The following is a 13,927-nucleotide window of genomic DNA, read 5'->3' as shown; positions in this document are numbered from 1 at the left end:
TCACTCCTAATTTTGGTTTTGAATACTGATGCAAAATACTGATCGAATCTGCAATGTGTGAATGAGGCCTAAAGGCTCAGATATAGATAGAATTTGCTAGCCAATCACTAAGGGTATGTGCACACGAGAACTGTCTTTTACGTCTGAAAAGACAGACTGTTTTCAGGAGAAATCAGCTGCGTAGTTTCAGACGTAAAAGCTCCTCCTCGCATTATGCGAGGCGTCTTTGACGCCCGTAATCTTGAGCTGCTCTTCATTGACTTCAATGAAAAACGTCTCAAATTACGTCCAAAGAAGTGTCCTGCACTTCTTTGCCGAGGCAGTCAATTTACGCGTCGTCGTTTGACAGCTGTCAAACGACGACGCGTAAATGACAGCTCGTCGGCACAGTACGTCGGCAAAACCATTCAAATGAATGGGCAGATGTTTGCCGACGTATTGGATCCGTATTTTCAGACGTAAAACGAGGCATAATACGCCTCGTTTACGTCTGAAAATAGGTTGTGTGAACCCAGCCTAACAGTCCATGCTTAAAAAGCTATTCCCATCTCAGACATTTATGGCATATCCACAAGTGCGGGTCACCTTTCTGGGACCAGCAACTATGCTGAGGACGGAGGTCATTCGACACCGTCCCGTCGGACGAGGTGGTTGGCAGACGGAGCTCGGACCCGCATCTGTCAGACATTTATAGCATATTCTGTTGATGTGCCATAAATGTCTCAGATGGTAATAACCCTTTAATGTAGTAAATGAATAAGTAGATAAATATTAACAAGCAATAAATATTCCATCATTGGGTAACCCTAAAAACGGACTTGCCACATATTCATTTCAGGGGTCAGGGTAAGAGTCAAGTATGAGAGTCAGGTGTCAGAGTGAGACATTTGTCTCAAGCTTACATTAATATTATAATTGACCATGATATCTGAGGATGTCCTAATATGTACACTATACACAAAAATATTATATGGCTCTGCAAAGGTTCATTCATATCCCTGCCCAAGTGAACCACAGTGTAAATTCACTACCATAATCTGATCAATCTATATCTAATCTAGGGATCCAATAGATTCTATAGTCTAGAGAAACCCCAAGAACACACATTTAGGCCTCATTTACACGAACGTGATATACGTCCGTGCGACGCGCGTGCTTTTCACGTGGGTCGCACGGACCTATACAAGTCTATGGGGGCATGCAGACAGTCCGTGAGTTTTGCTCAGCGTGAGTGCGCTGAAAAAAACTCACGACATGTTCTAAATTTCTGCGTTTTTCGCGCATCACGCACCCATTGAAGTCAATGGGTGCGTGAAAACCACGAAGGTCGCATGGAAGCACTTCCGTGCGAACTGCGTGATTCGCGCAAGAGCTGTCAAACTCTGAATGTAAACAGAAAAGCACCACGTGCTTTTCTGTTTACAAACATCCAAACGGAGTGTCATAATTTAGAGATGAGCGAACCGAACTTCACCGGGTTCGGCCGAACTCGTTTTGACCGAACCCGGCAAAAAATTTTGCGGTACGCGACGTCAGGAGACAGTCACTGTCCAGGGTGCTGAAAGAGTTAAACTGGTTCAGCACCCTGGACAGTGACTTCCGATCATAATATACATGAACGTGTAAAAAAAAAAAAGAAGTTCTGACTTACCGATAACTCCCGGCTTCTTCCTCCAGTCTGACCTCCCGGGATGACAATTCAGTCCAAGTGACAGCTGCAGCCAATCACAGGCTGCAGCGGTCACATGGACTGCCGCGTCATCCAGGGAGGTGGGGCCGGATGTCAAGAGAGGGACGCGTCACCAAGGCAACGGCCGGGAGACCGGACTGGAGGAAGCAGGAAGTTCTTGGTAAGTATGAACGTCTTTTTTTTATTCACAGGTTGCTGTATATTGTGATCGGAATTCACTGTCGAGGGTGCTGAAAAAGTTACTGCCGATCAGTTAACTCTTTCAGCACCTTGGACAGTGACTGACGTCGACTAGCCTCATCTCTATGATGGCGGCTGCGCGAAAATCACGCAGCCGCGCATCATACACTGATGACACACGGAGCTGTCAAGTGCCTTTTGCGCACGCAAAACACTGCATTTTTTTGCGTGTGCAAAACACACACGCTCGTGTAAATGAGGCCTTAAAGGGGTTTTCCCATCATAGATACTTTACTGTGCAAAAGTTTTAGGGAGTTGAGGAAAAATGCAGCAAAAGGAGGAATGCTTTCGAAAATAAAAGTGTTAATCATTTTTTTAAATTAATTAACAAAATGCAAAGTGAATGAATAGAAGAGAAACCTAAATCAAATCAATATTTGGTGTGACCACCCTTTGCCTTCAAAACAGCATCAATTCTTTTAGGTACACTTGCACACAGTTTTTGAAGGAACTTGGCAGCGAAGTTGTGCCAAACATCTTTGAGAACTAACCACAGATCTTCTGTGGATATAGGCTTCAGGTAATTCCGCAGGTAAAATACACACCTAATAGGGTCAGTTCACATGTTGCATAAATACTGCAGATTTTCCGCAGCAAATACAGTAGCAGCAAAGTGGATGAGATAAAACAAATCTAATCCACACATTGCATAAATACTGAGCGGAAAAAAGACTCCGAAATTGACCTCAATAGGGAGGTAAAACCCGCAACAAATAGCAGTTTTCACGGCGGGTTCACAGCGATTCCGTCGCAAAAAAATGCAATTTAGATAAAAAAATATCTTATACTTACCCAGGAGTCTGTGTTTCTTCTTCCAGGCCGACCTCCTGGGATGGCGTTTCATCCCATGTGACCGCTGCAGCCGATCACAGGCTGTAGTGGTCCCCTGGGATGAAACAAAGCGCTGCAGCTTTCCGCAGCGGACATTCCGGGTGAAAAACGGCACCACGGTCTGGTGCGGTTTTTCGCCCGTAGTTCCCTGCGGAGCACATGGCGGATACGCTGCGTGATTTTACGCAGCGTATCTGCTCCATGTGAACTCAGCCATTGTGTGTTTTATTTATGCGTTTTTACATTTTCATATGTACATTTTCATATGGAAATAGATGCGGATCTTATACTGTGGATTTTGGTGCGTTTTTTTAATAAACTTTTCAGAAACAATTCTGAGGCGAAAACGCAAGATAAATTGACAAGCTGCCGATTTTAAAATACGGTCCGCAGGTCAATTTATTTATTTATTGTTTAGTGTAGATGAGATTACTTGAAGTCTTATTTACGTTATTGGTACGATATTACACTGTGGATTTGCTGCTGGAAAATATGCAAGTAATATGCATCATGTGCATTTGACCAAATCCTTCTGTCTCTTCATGTTATCCCAGACAGACTCGATTATGTTGAGATCAGGGCTCTGTGGGGGCCACATCATCACTTCCAGGGCTCCTTGTTCTTCTTTACCCTGAAGATAGTTCTTAATGACATTGGCTGCATGTTTGGGGTTGTTGTCATGCTGCAGAATATATTTTAAGCCAATCAGATGCCTTAATGGAAGTATTGCATGATGGATAAGTATCTGTCTGCATTTCTCAGCATTGAGGACCATTAATCCTGACCAAATCCCCAACTCCATTAGCTGAAATGCAGCCCCAAATTTGCAAGGAACCTCCACCATGCTCCACTTTTTCCTGCAGACACTCATTATTGTACCACTCTCCAGCCCTTCGGCAAACAAATTGGCTTCTGTAACGGCCAAATATTTAACATTTTGACTCGTCCATCCAGAGCACCTGCTGCCATTTTTCTGCACCCCAGTTTCTATGTTTTCACGCATAGTCGAGTCGCTTGGCCTTGTTTCCACGTCGAAAGTATGGCTTTTTTCCATGAAGACCACTTCTGGCCAGACTTCTATGAACAGTAGATGGGTGTTCCTGGGTCCCATTGGTTTCTCGCAGTTCTGAGCTGATGGCACTACTGGACATCTCCCAATTTCAAAGGGAAGCATGATGTGTCTTTGATCTGCTGCACCAAGTTTCTTTGGCTGACCACTGCATCTACGGTCCTCAACGTTGCCCATTTCCTTGTGCTTCTTCAAAAGAAAAAGAGTCTAAACAGAACATCTTGAAACCGCAGTCTGCTTTAAAATCTTTGCCTGGGAGAGACCGTGCAGATGCAGTATAACTATCCAGTGTCTTGTTTCTGTGCTCAGAATTGCCATGGTGGACCTGTGACATGAAACTGTCTTTCACAACCTCACCTTTGTAGCAGAGTTTGGCTGTTCCTCACCCAGTTTTAAGCCTCCTCCACAGTTGTTCCTGTTACAGTTAATGACTGTGTTTCAACCTTCATATGAAAATGATGATCATTATCACCTGTTTAGTATAATTGGTTAATCATACACCTTATTATAATCCTACAAAATCCATGACTTTGTGCAAGTGTACCTAGAAAATGCTAGATGCTGTTTTGAAGGCTAGCTAGCTTTCTTCATTTACAGCACTAATAATTATAGTTTACCGTTTGCTGAAATATGCAGGCTGAAAAACAGAATTGCACCATTCATCTTGGTTTTAATGCAACTTTCTCTTCTGGGTTTCTTGAGCAGCCCAAGACCAATCTGGTATTCACACAATGATCTCAGGACAGCCAACATTCGAAAGACCTGCACTATCACCTGACAAAAGTTCTGACAAGGGGAAACGCAAGAGAAAGGGTAAATATGTTTTTTACTCTGTCCAGTATTTTTTAAGAATTGGATGGAACCCAAAATAACACAGGGAGAACATGCAAACCTCATGGAGATATTGCCCTAGATGTACCTGAGCCCTTAGAAGCGCTATCCACTGAGACTCTCCTTTTTTTATCTAACTTACAAACTTTTAACGATGTAGGGAATCTAAAACAGGCTAGGTTTTCATGAGGTTAACCTTTTTTCATCACTCATAAATATGTCCTCCTTTGCGGAAACCAGTTTTTTTTTTACCGCAGAAGCAACTTCAGCTTTTAGAGCTGTCTGAGGGAGGGTAAAATGTGCCCTTTTTACTTGTTATTGCATATATACCGTCAACATATTTTGCAATGCTGTTCAGAGTTTGTCGTCTCACTCACATCAGCCTCATTGGGGATCACAATCTAGTTTCTCCTGTCACATACAATAGGGCTGATTTTATAGAAAGTCAATTAACATATTAGTATACTTTTGGAGTGTGGGAGGAAACTGGAAGCCACCCACGAAAACACAGAAATAACATACAAACTCCATGAAGATCTTGCCCTTAGTTGGATTTAAACAAAGGACCCTAGTGCTGTAAGGAAACAGTATTAACCACTGATCCACCATGCTGCCCCTTTCCACCTACAAATTGAAGATGGGAAAGAGGACAGTACACTTACCTGTTCTCTGCATCTTGCTCGTCTACTGTCAGAAAACAACATGCAAACAGCCGCTGTTAAATGTAGCTTCCACTTCTCCTACTGATCTCCGTCATTAGAGATTGGCAGATAGGAGATGTCTGTGTCCAGGAGTTTGCTTATGCTGGAACAAGCCAGGACTTGAGTAGGGGGTACTTGAGTGCCCCTAACATCTGCTTATAGGGGAAACAAGGATTAGGCCTGTTGGATTTTAACATGTATAATACTTTGTTCCTTTAAAAGATAAGCAGCATCAAAGGTATCTGGCAGCTACTTCTGTCCCTCTCACTATGGCTATAAACATGCGAAAATTGCCAATCCCAGTGAGAATGTTTATAGGGGTTTTGGAGAAGCAAATTCGGGTGCCATAGGTATATGGTCTATTCTAGTGCAGGAATAAATGATATATTTGCCAAAATGCTCCCCTTTACTGTCAGGGATGTGCTTCTCTGTTTTTAGTTTATTCTTCTATGTTTTATATATCTGGATTACCTTTTGCCTTTGGTAACTTGCCCATAAATGGTTGTTAGGTCTACTAATAAAGACTGGACATCACTTACATATTCGGCTTCTTATCACACTAGAAACAAACAGCTTGACATTCATTAAAATTAATTAATAATTAATTCTTAAGCCATTTTTAACTTCTCAGGAAGAAAGAAGAAGAAGAATAAGCCTGCACAACTTCCTGGGCCCTGGGTGAGCAAGTTGTACCTGGCCAACAATGGAATCGATGCAAGAGGGAAGGAGGGAGAGACTGGGGTGCTGGAATTCTCGCAGTTACTGAGTAGGTAAGTATGAAAGAGACAGCCGTTCTGAACATAATCCATGTTCTGGAAAGCCATTTGTCACTTTGTAAACCCTTTTCCCCACTGCCATTCTTATTAAAGGGATGGTCTCAGAATCAACAATTATCACCTATCCACTGAATAGGTGATACTTGTGTGATCGCTGGGGGCCCTAGTGCTGGAACCTCCACCGATCGCAAGAATGTGGGTCCCAAACCCTCTGTTCCTCCTCACTCACACAGTGAAGAGGACTTTGAGTGGAGTAGCGTTCGAACACGCATTCTGCCGCTCCATTCAAAGTCTATGGGAATAATGGAAATAGTCGAGTAGAGCACTGGGCTGTTTTCGTCAGTCCCATAGATATTGAATGGAGTGGTGGGCGCATGCTCGACCGTCGCTCTATTCAAACTTCTCCTCACTTCGAGGGTGCAGTTAGGAGAACAGAGGGTTCTGGATCCCGTTTTATAGATCCGCGGGGGTCCCAGCGATCAGGCAATTATCACATATCCTGTGGATAAGTGCTAACATTTTATTCTGGTACAACCCTTTTAACTTTGCCTTCCAAGAAGAAACATCTCCATTTTGGTGTTAGCAGTCTGTATTTGACTATTTTCTATGAGCCACCTTCTTTAGTTTGAGACTCTCTTACTTGAACAGTTCATACTATCCTGAATAGAAGCCTGTAATACCCTCTGGGAAACCTCAGACATTTTCTTTAACCTTAGAAGAATTCTGAAATTAACAAGAGATCAAGGTATTGAGATTCTTAGGTCAGATTTAATAGGAGACTTCAGCGAAACCAGAGTTCCCAATACGAATTCCTAGTGGAAAACATGACCTGCCTAGGTAGAGTCGTGTGTTAACCTTAAACCATACTATCCCCCACCCCCATTTAGTAACGACACATGACACCGAGGTTGGATGTGAAATGGCCACAGCAGCCGTTTATTAATTTCACAGTTTTATAAAAACAATTTAAATCCGAAACATTCGGATAACTAGTTAGGAATCCACCAGAGAATTCCTCCTAATAATTCACATGACCCAACATGGGTCAGAATCATAAATAACAATTAAACGTTAACATTAACCCGAGCAGAGGAAGTCCTTGAAGCCCCTTCAGATGTTCCTTTCAAGAACACACCGAATTAGCCATCTGCAAACCACTAATTACCTCCAGCCGTAAACCAGCTCGGAAGCACCGTTCACCTCTGCAGATGGCTCCAACCACTAGAAGTCCACTTCAAGGGGATAACACCCGATGAAGCCCTCAAGTGATATACCGACCACTAGAAGTCCACTTCAAAGGGATAACACCCGATGAAGCCTTCAAGTGACATACCTTCTACCAGAAGACCACTTCAAAGGGATAACACCCGATGAAGTCTTCAACCATGTACCTTTTTTGGGGGACGCATACCCCCGATGCGACCCCCCCACCATTTTGTACTGACTGGCCTCAAGGACTCCCCCCGCCAGCTGCCATGACAACAGAACCTACTCCGGAAAAAAGAAAAACATGTTAAATAAGCACACAAAATAAAACAAAACGCTCATAGACAGACGTACATAAGACCTAAGGAGTAACAAAACAAGGGTGGGAGGGTGGGAGCTTTGCTTAATGTGTGTTACTCCTCCCGCTGCTTCCGGCTCAATGCCGAGAAACAGCGGGAAGCGCAGTAACGGCCCCCCCGCCCCCCTTAACTCCTCCCCGTCCCTCCTTCAGCTCCTTCAACTTTCCCTGACCTCGTAACATTAACCCTTTCCCTACCAGGACGGTCATGTCGGCTTCCCTTAAGCCTGCAGCTGCGTCCAGCCTCTTCTTGACCTGCCTAGGTAGAGTCGTGTGTTAACCTTAAACCATACTATCCCCCACCCCCATTTAGTAACGACACATGACACCGAGGTTGGATGTGAAATGGCCACAGCAGCCGTTTATTAATTTCACAGTTTTATAAAAACAATTTAAATCCGAAACATTCGGATAACGAGTTAGGAATCCACCAGAGAATTCCTCCTAATAATTCACATGACCCAACATGGGTCAGAATCATAAATAACAATTAAACGTTAACATTAACCCGAGCAGAGGAAGTCCTTGAAGCCCCTTCAGATGTTCCTTTCAAGAACACACCGAATTAGCCATCTGCAAACCACTAATTACCTCCAGCCGTAAACCAGCTCGGAAGCACCGTTCACCTCTGCAGATGGCTCCAACCACTAGAAGTCCACTTCAAGGGGATAACACCCGATGAAGCCCTCAAGTGATATACCGACCACTAGAAGTCCACTTCAAAGGGATAACACCCGATGAAGCCTTCAAGTGACATACCTTCTACCAGAAGACCACTTCAAAGGGATAACACCCGATGAAGTCTTCAACCATGTACCTTTTTTGGGGGACGCATACCCCCGATGCGACCCCCCCACCATTTTGTACTGACTGGCCTCAAGGACTCCCCCCGCCACCGCGAAACAGGCCTTGACCACCTTAAGCCTGTGAGTTCCTCCACACCACCACCGCCCTTTCTATGCCTTCTGCTATAGCCAAGCTCCAAATATCAATGCCAACCTCGGTCAGATGAACCCCGTCACTCCTCCAGAAATTCCCCAATCCTGACTCCAAATCCCTATGCCTCACGCAAATGCCCCCGTTCTTTGCCACAAAACGGGACACCGCCCGGTTAACTTTTATCCGAGCCTTATTGACTCTCTCCACCGATCTAGCTAACCGCCAATGCTTCCTTGGGACTATGTCCGACCACACTACCACCAACTTGGGATAAGATACCCACAAACACAACAAATCATGTTTGATATCCCGCACCAACTCACGAAAAGGGCGGACTCCTAAGTCATTCCCACCCACGTGCAACACTAAAACCTCCGGAACCCTATCAAGCCGCACATATGTCTGGAATTCCGCCAACACCCTGTTCCACGACATACCTCTAAACCCCAGCCAATACACAACCGCATCCTGTCGCGGAATGCGCAACTGGCGACCATCCGGGCGGACGTCCGCCCTCAAAGCCCCCCAGTGCACGTACGAATGACCCATCAACCACACCAGACAAGGAGGCGAATCTGAAACGGAAAACACAGTTAGGCACCACCATATAACATTTGCAAGCATAAACAACAAAATTACAACATATGGGGGCGGACATAGGACTTAAACCTTTTAGACTCCCAACGACCAATACGCCTCACCCCCTCATCATCCAACCCCCAGCGCCCTGCTTCCGTTGCTGCGCCAATCCGGAAGGAATGAGATGAATATGAGCCTGCCGCAACCCCAACCGCCGTCAAACATTTTTTAAAAACAGCTCCAAACTGAAACCTGGACAAGAACGACCCGTCCACATGACGTAACAAAGGCAAATCTGGAGACCCCCTGTTTTTTGTAAAACCCCGCATGCACTCTACTGGGCACATGACCGACCCCGGGAGAGCGAACAAAACTATCAGTTTTCCCTTCCCTAATTGGTCAGTTTTTGATCTACGCAACCATACCTCCAACCGATCTGCAAAAAGGCTCACCTCCCCAGATCTCAGCCCCCCTGCCTGTTTAGTACTTGGCGACACCAACTCACCTACTCTAAATGCTCCGAAGAACGCCAACGAGAAAGCCAACCGAAACAAATCCATTTCATCTGAAGAACGACATACCGATGCCAATGAACCGCCCAACAAGCCCAGCAAAGCAAACGACACCGGCCTTCTACTATCCGCCTCCACCCTACCTCTGCGCAACCCCTTCAAAGCCTGCGATACCAGAAATTCCTTCGATACATCCCGCAAGCCCCGCAACTTAAGCCCAAACGCCACCGCGGATATAAACCGGTTCACCTTCGCTACTGAAAACCCCCCCTCCCAGGCATCCCCTAACCAATACAAAAGTGCCACCAACCTGTCTCTATCCGTATTGACATCACCCAACTCTCTTACCCACTCCTCCCACTGCCTCCAACAAGCAGCATAAGCCCTCCACGTCGTGCGCGCCAAAGACCTTTGTAACAGCTGCTCTACGGGACCGATACCAGATCCCATAGATGATCCGGACACGCCAAACCGAGACGTTCCGCTCCCGGGGCCAATTGCCGAAACCGGTCCCACTGCGAGCGAGAAAGAGCATCAGCAACACAATTCCGTACACCCGGGACATGCACCGCCACCACCCACGCGTTCAGCGACAAACACACCAACACTAAATGTCGCAACAATTGAACTACCGGAGGAGAGGACGCCGTGATGTTATTAATGGCAAGCACCACCCCCATGTTGTCGCAGTAAAAACGGACCTTCTTATCCCTGAGCCTGTCCCCCCAAATGGTAGCCGCCACCACGATGGGAAACCGCTCGAGCAGGGCCAGATTCCGCGTCAATCCACTGGACACCCAGCTAGCCGGCCATTGACCTGCGCACCACGGACCTCCCCCGTAAGCTCCAAAGCCACCCGCCCCAGCCGCATCCGTGAAAATATTCAGATCACTCGTATCCTGCGCTGGGGCCATCCATAGCGAGCGACCATTGTACTGGCCCAAGAAGTCATCCCAAACCTGAAGATCAGCTCGGTGCTCCTCCTTGAGCCTCACAAAATGATGCGGCGCCCGCACTCCCGCCGTTGCCGCCGCCAACCTTCTACCAAACACCCTCCCCATCGGCATAATCCGGCAGGCGAAATTCAACTTCCCCAGCAGCGACTGAAGCTCCCTCAGCGACATTTTCTTCCTTCTACAAGCCCGTCGCACCTCCAGCCTCAAAGCACCCAACTTATCCGCCGGGAGCCGACACTCCATTGCCACCGAGTCAATTTCGATTCCCAAGAAAGAAATCGTCGCTACCGGGCCCTCCGTTTTTTCCGGCGCCAAAGGGATCCCAAAATCCCTCGCCACCTTCTGCAGGGCATGAAGCAAGTTACCGCAAACCGGCGAACCCCCCGGGCCAACGCACAAAAAATCATCTAAGTAATGGATCAACGAATCGACCCCGGATACTCCCCTCGTTACCCACTCCACGAAGCTACTAAACGCCTCGAAGTATGCACAAGAAAGAGAACACCCCATCGGAAGGCACCGATCCACGTAAAAGGCCCCATTCCAAAAACAACCCAACAGCCGTTGGCTTTCTGGATGGACCGGCAACAACCTGAACGCCGCCTCGATGTCGGTTTTTGCTAGCAGCGCCCCCGGACCCGCAGCCCGCACTAACCCCACCGCCTTATCGAATGAGGTATAAACTACGGAACACAACTCGTGATCAATCCCGTCATTTACCGACGAACCTTTGGGATACGATAAATGTTGAATCAAACGAAACTTTCCGGGCTCGCGTTTAGGGACAATACCCAAAGGGGACACAACTAAATCTTTCACCGGCGACTCCACAAATGGCCCCGACATGCGCCCCAACGAAACTTCTTTTAACAACTTTTCCGACACGACTTCCGCATGCAAGTAAGCCGATTTTAAATTTCTCCGCGTAACCGGAACCTCATAAGGAGGCGGAGGAATAACAAAACCAACACTAAACCCTTCATAAAGCAACTTAGCTGCCGCCCTATCCGGATACTCATTTAGATAAGGGGCCATCCTTTCCACCCTCACCGGCGACACCCCCTTGACCAGCCCCGTGCTGGTTCCCGGACCTCTTTTTCCGCAGACATTTTGCCGCCCCGTGTGATGCACCATTACACTCGGAGCACACGTGCTTGAACTTGCACGTGGCCCCAAACTTGCACTGGCCTTCATTGAATTGCCAGCAAAACCCCGCCTTTCCCCCGCCGCTTGGTCCACTCTGACTAGTCTGGCCTCCCTGGCCACCGCTCCCGGGAAAGGGCTGCCTAACCGGAGCCGTAACCCGTAACCAGAGAGCAATATCCTTCTGGTCCCACCGAATCGCCGGCCGAACCGCCTTCCGCTGACGGAATTGCTCATCATATCGCAGCCACGCCTGACCCCCATACGCCCTATGAGCCTCCCCAATAGCATCAAAATAACAAAATAACGCCGAACAATTTTCCGGCGCCTTTTCCCCTATCACACTAGCCAATATGGCGAACGCCTGCGACCAATTAACGAACGTCTGCGGGATAAGCCTATACCGCCGCCGTTCCTCCTCGTCCTTTTTACTCTCATCCCGCTTGCCCTTATCCAAATTGAATTTAGCCAGCGGCAAGAGAGAAAAAATTTCAACATATTCATCTTTCCAGATCCGATCACGCACCTCCTGCTTTAAATGCGCCCCCAACGGACCCTCAAAACAAACATACACCTCCCCCCGAGCACGATCGTCCATGCGCACTCGATCGCCGTCCTTCTGTGCCTCAGTCTGCACCGACACCGCGACCGCCTCTCTAACCGCCACCACAGGACGCGCCTGCAACGATCCCACTTCCCTGGGGCCTTCCCAAACTACCGCAGGGGACACTTCCGTTACTACCGGCGCCGCGGCCCTATCCAGGCGCCCCACCAGCTCCCGTAAGCAACCCACTAAATCTGCCAAACCCGCTCCGTCGCGTCCGCCCGCGCCACTACCGGCCCCCGATGCTATGCTAGCAGCCCCCCCGCCGACACCCGACATAAAAATCGCTGGATAAGACAATAATGGAGTTATACACTCACCGGGCTGCACAGGCGCTGTGTTCCCGTCAGCCGGACCATCCTGACCTCGACGATAGACGTCCAGTTCACCTTCCTCCAGTTCTTCTCTCGCCGACGACTGTCCCTCCCAACGACCTCTTCGGAAAGGGGATGAGGACGCGCTGACCGATGGGCCGGCAACCTGCCGCCCGACCGCCGGGACCCAGACTTCCGACCGGACCTGTTGCCTCGACGTCGCTGCAGATCTAGTCGTCCGTCTAGACGATCCTGACGAAGCCTGCCCCCTGGCCGGAACATCACCATGCGGGGCGGCCGTACCTTGCTCTCGACATCTTCCATCTGATGGGGGAGGGGTGACAGGGAGCCCAGCCTGCGACTCCCTGCTTACCGCCGGACCCCGTCGCGGCCTGGGATTCCTGCCAGGACGCAGGGCCTGGGAAGGGGCGGTCCTCCCAGCTGCCTGGCCTGCAGCGTCCGGGATCGGGCTCCCTCTGCGACGCCGTGTCCGCGGGACTACCTCCGGACTCAGGCGCTCTGGAGGTCGGGACCGCCGAGAGGGACGGGTCGACACAGCCTGCATCGCCGTCACCCCTGCCACCGCTCTCTGCCTGCCCAGCGCAGGAGCGGTTGTTGCCGACTCCCCCCCCGCCGCCATAGCCATGCTCGTAGGGGGGCCGGGGGAGGGGAGCCTGTCCCTTACAACAGACCCCGAACGCCGTGCCCGACGTGGCGAAACGGCGTCCGGGATCCGCGTTAATGCAGCCACGGTCTCCTCCAGCCATCCGGGACCGTGGTGCACAGCAGCGGCGCGCAGCCGCTCTAAAATCAGGGCCTCTGCCATTCCTAAAACACCGGGCAACGGGGAGCTTTGCTTAATGTGTGTTACTCCTCCCGCTGCTTCCGGCTCAATGCCGAGAAACAGCGGGAAGCGCAGTAACGGCCCCCCGCCCCCCTTAACTCCTCCCCGTCCCTCCTTCAGCTCCTTCAACTTTCCCTGACCTCGTAACATTAACCCTTTCCCTACCAGGACGGTCATGTCGGCTTCCCTTAAGCCTGCAGCTGCGTCCAGCCTCTTCTTTATGTCTGAAGCCATGTCTTGTTTTTCCGTCTTTCTGCATAATAAGATATCACCTGTAATTCCATAGCAATAATACAATGTATTGAACCCATACGGTGGCAGCACAAAAAAATCA

The sequence above is a fragment of the Rhinoderma darwinii genome, chromosome 4 (genome assembly GCF_050947455.1).
Source record: "Rhinoderma darwinii isolate aRhiDar2 chromosome 4, aRhiDar2.hap1, whole genome shotgun sequence".
NCBI lineage: Eukaryota > Metazoa > Chordata > Amphibia > Anura > Rhinodermatidae > Rhinoderma > Rhinoderma darwinii.
This window is presented reverse-complemented; position numbering follows the sequence as displayed.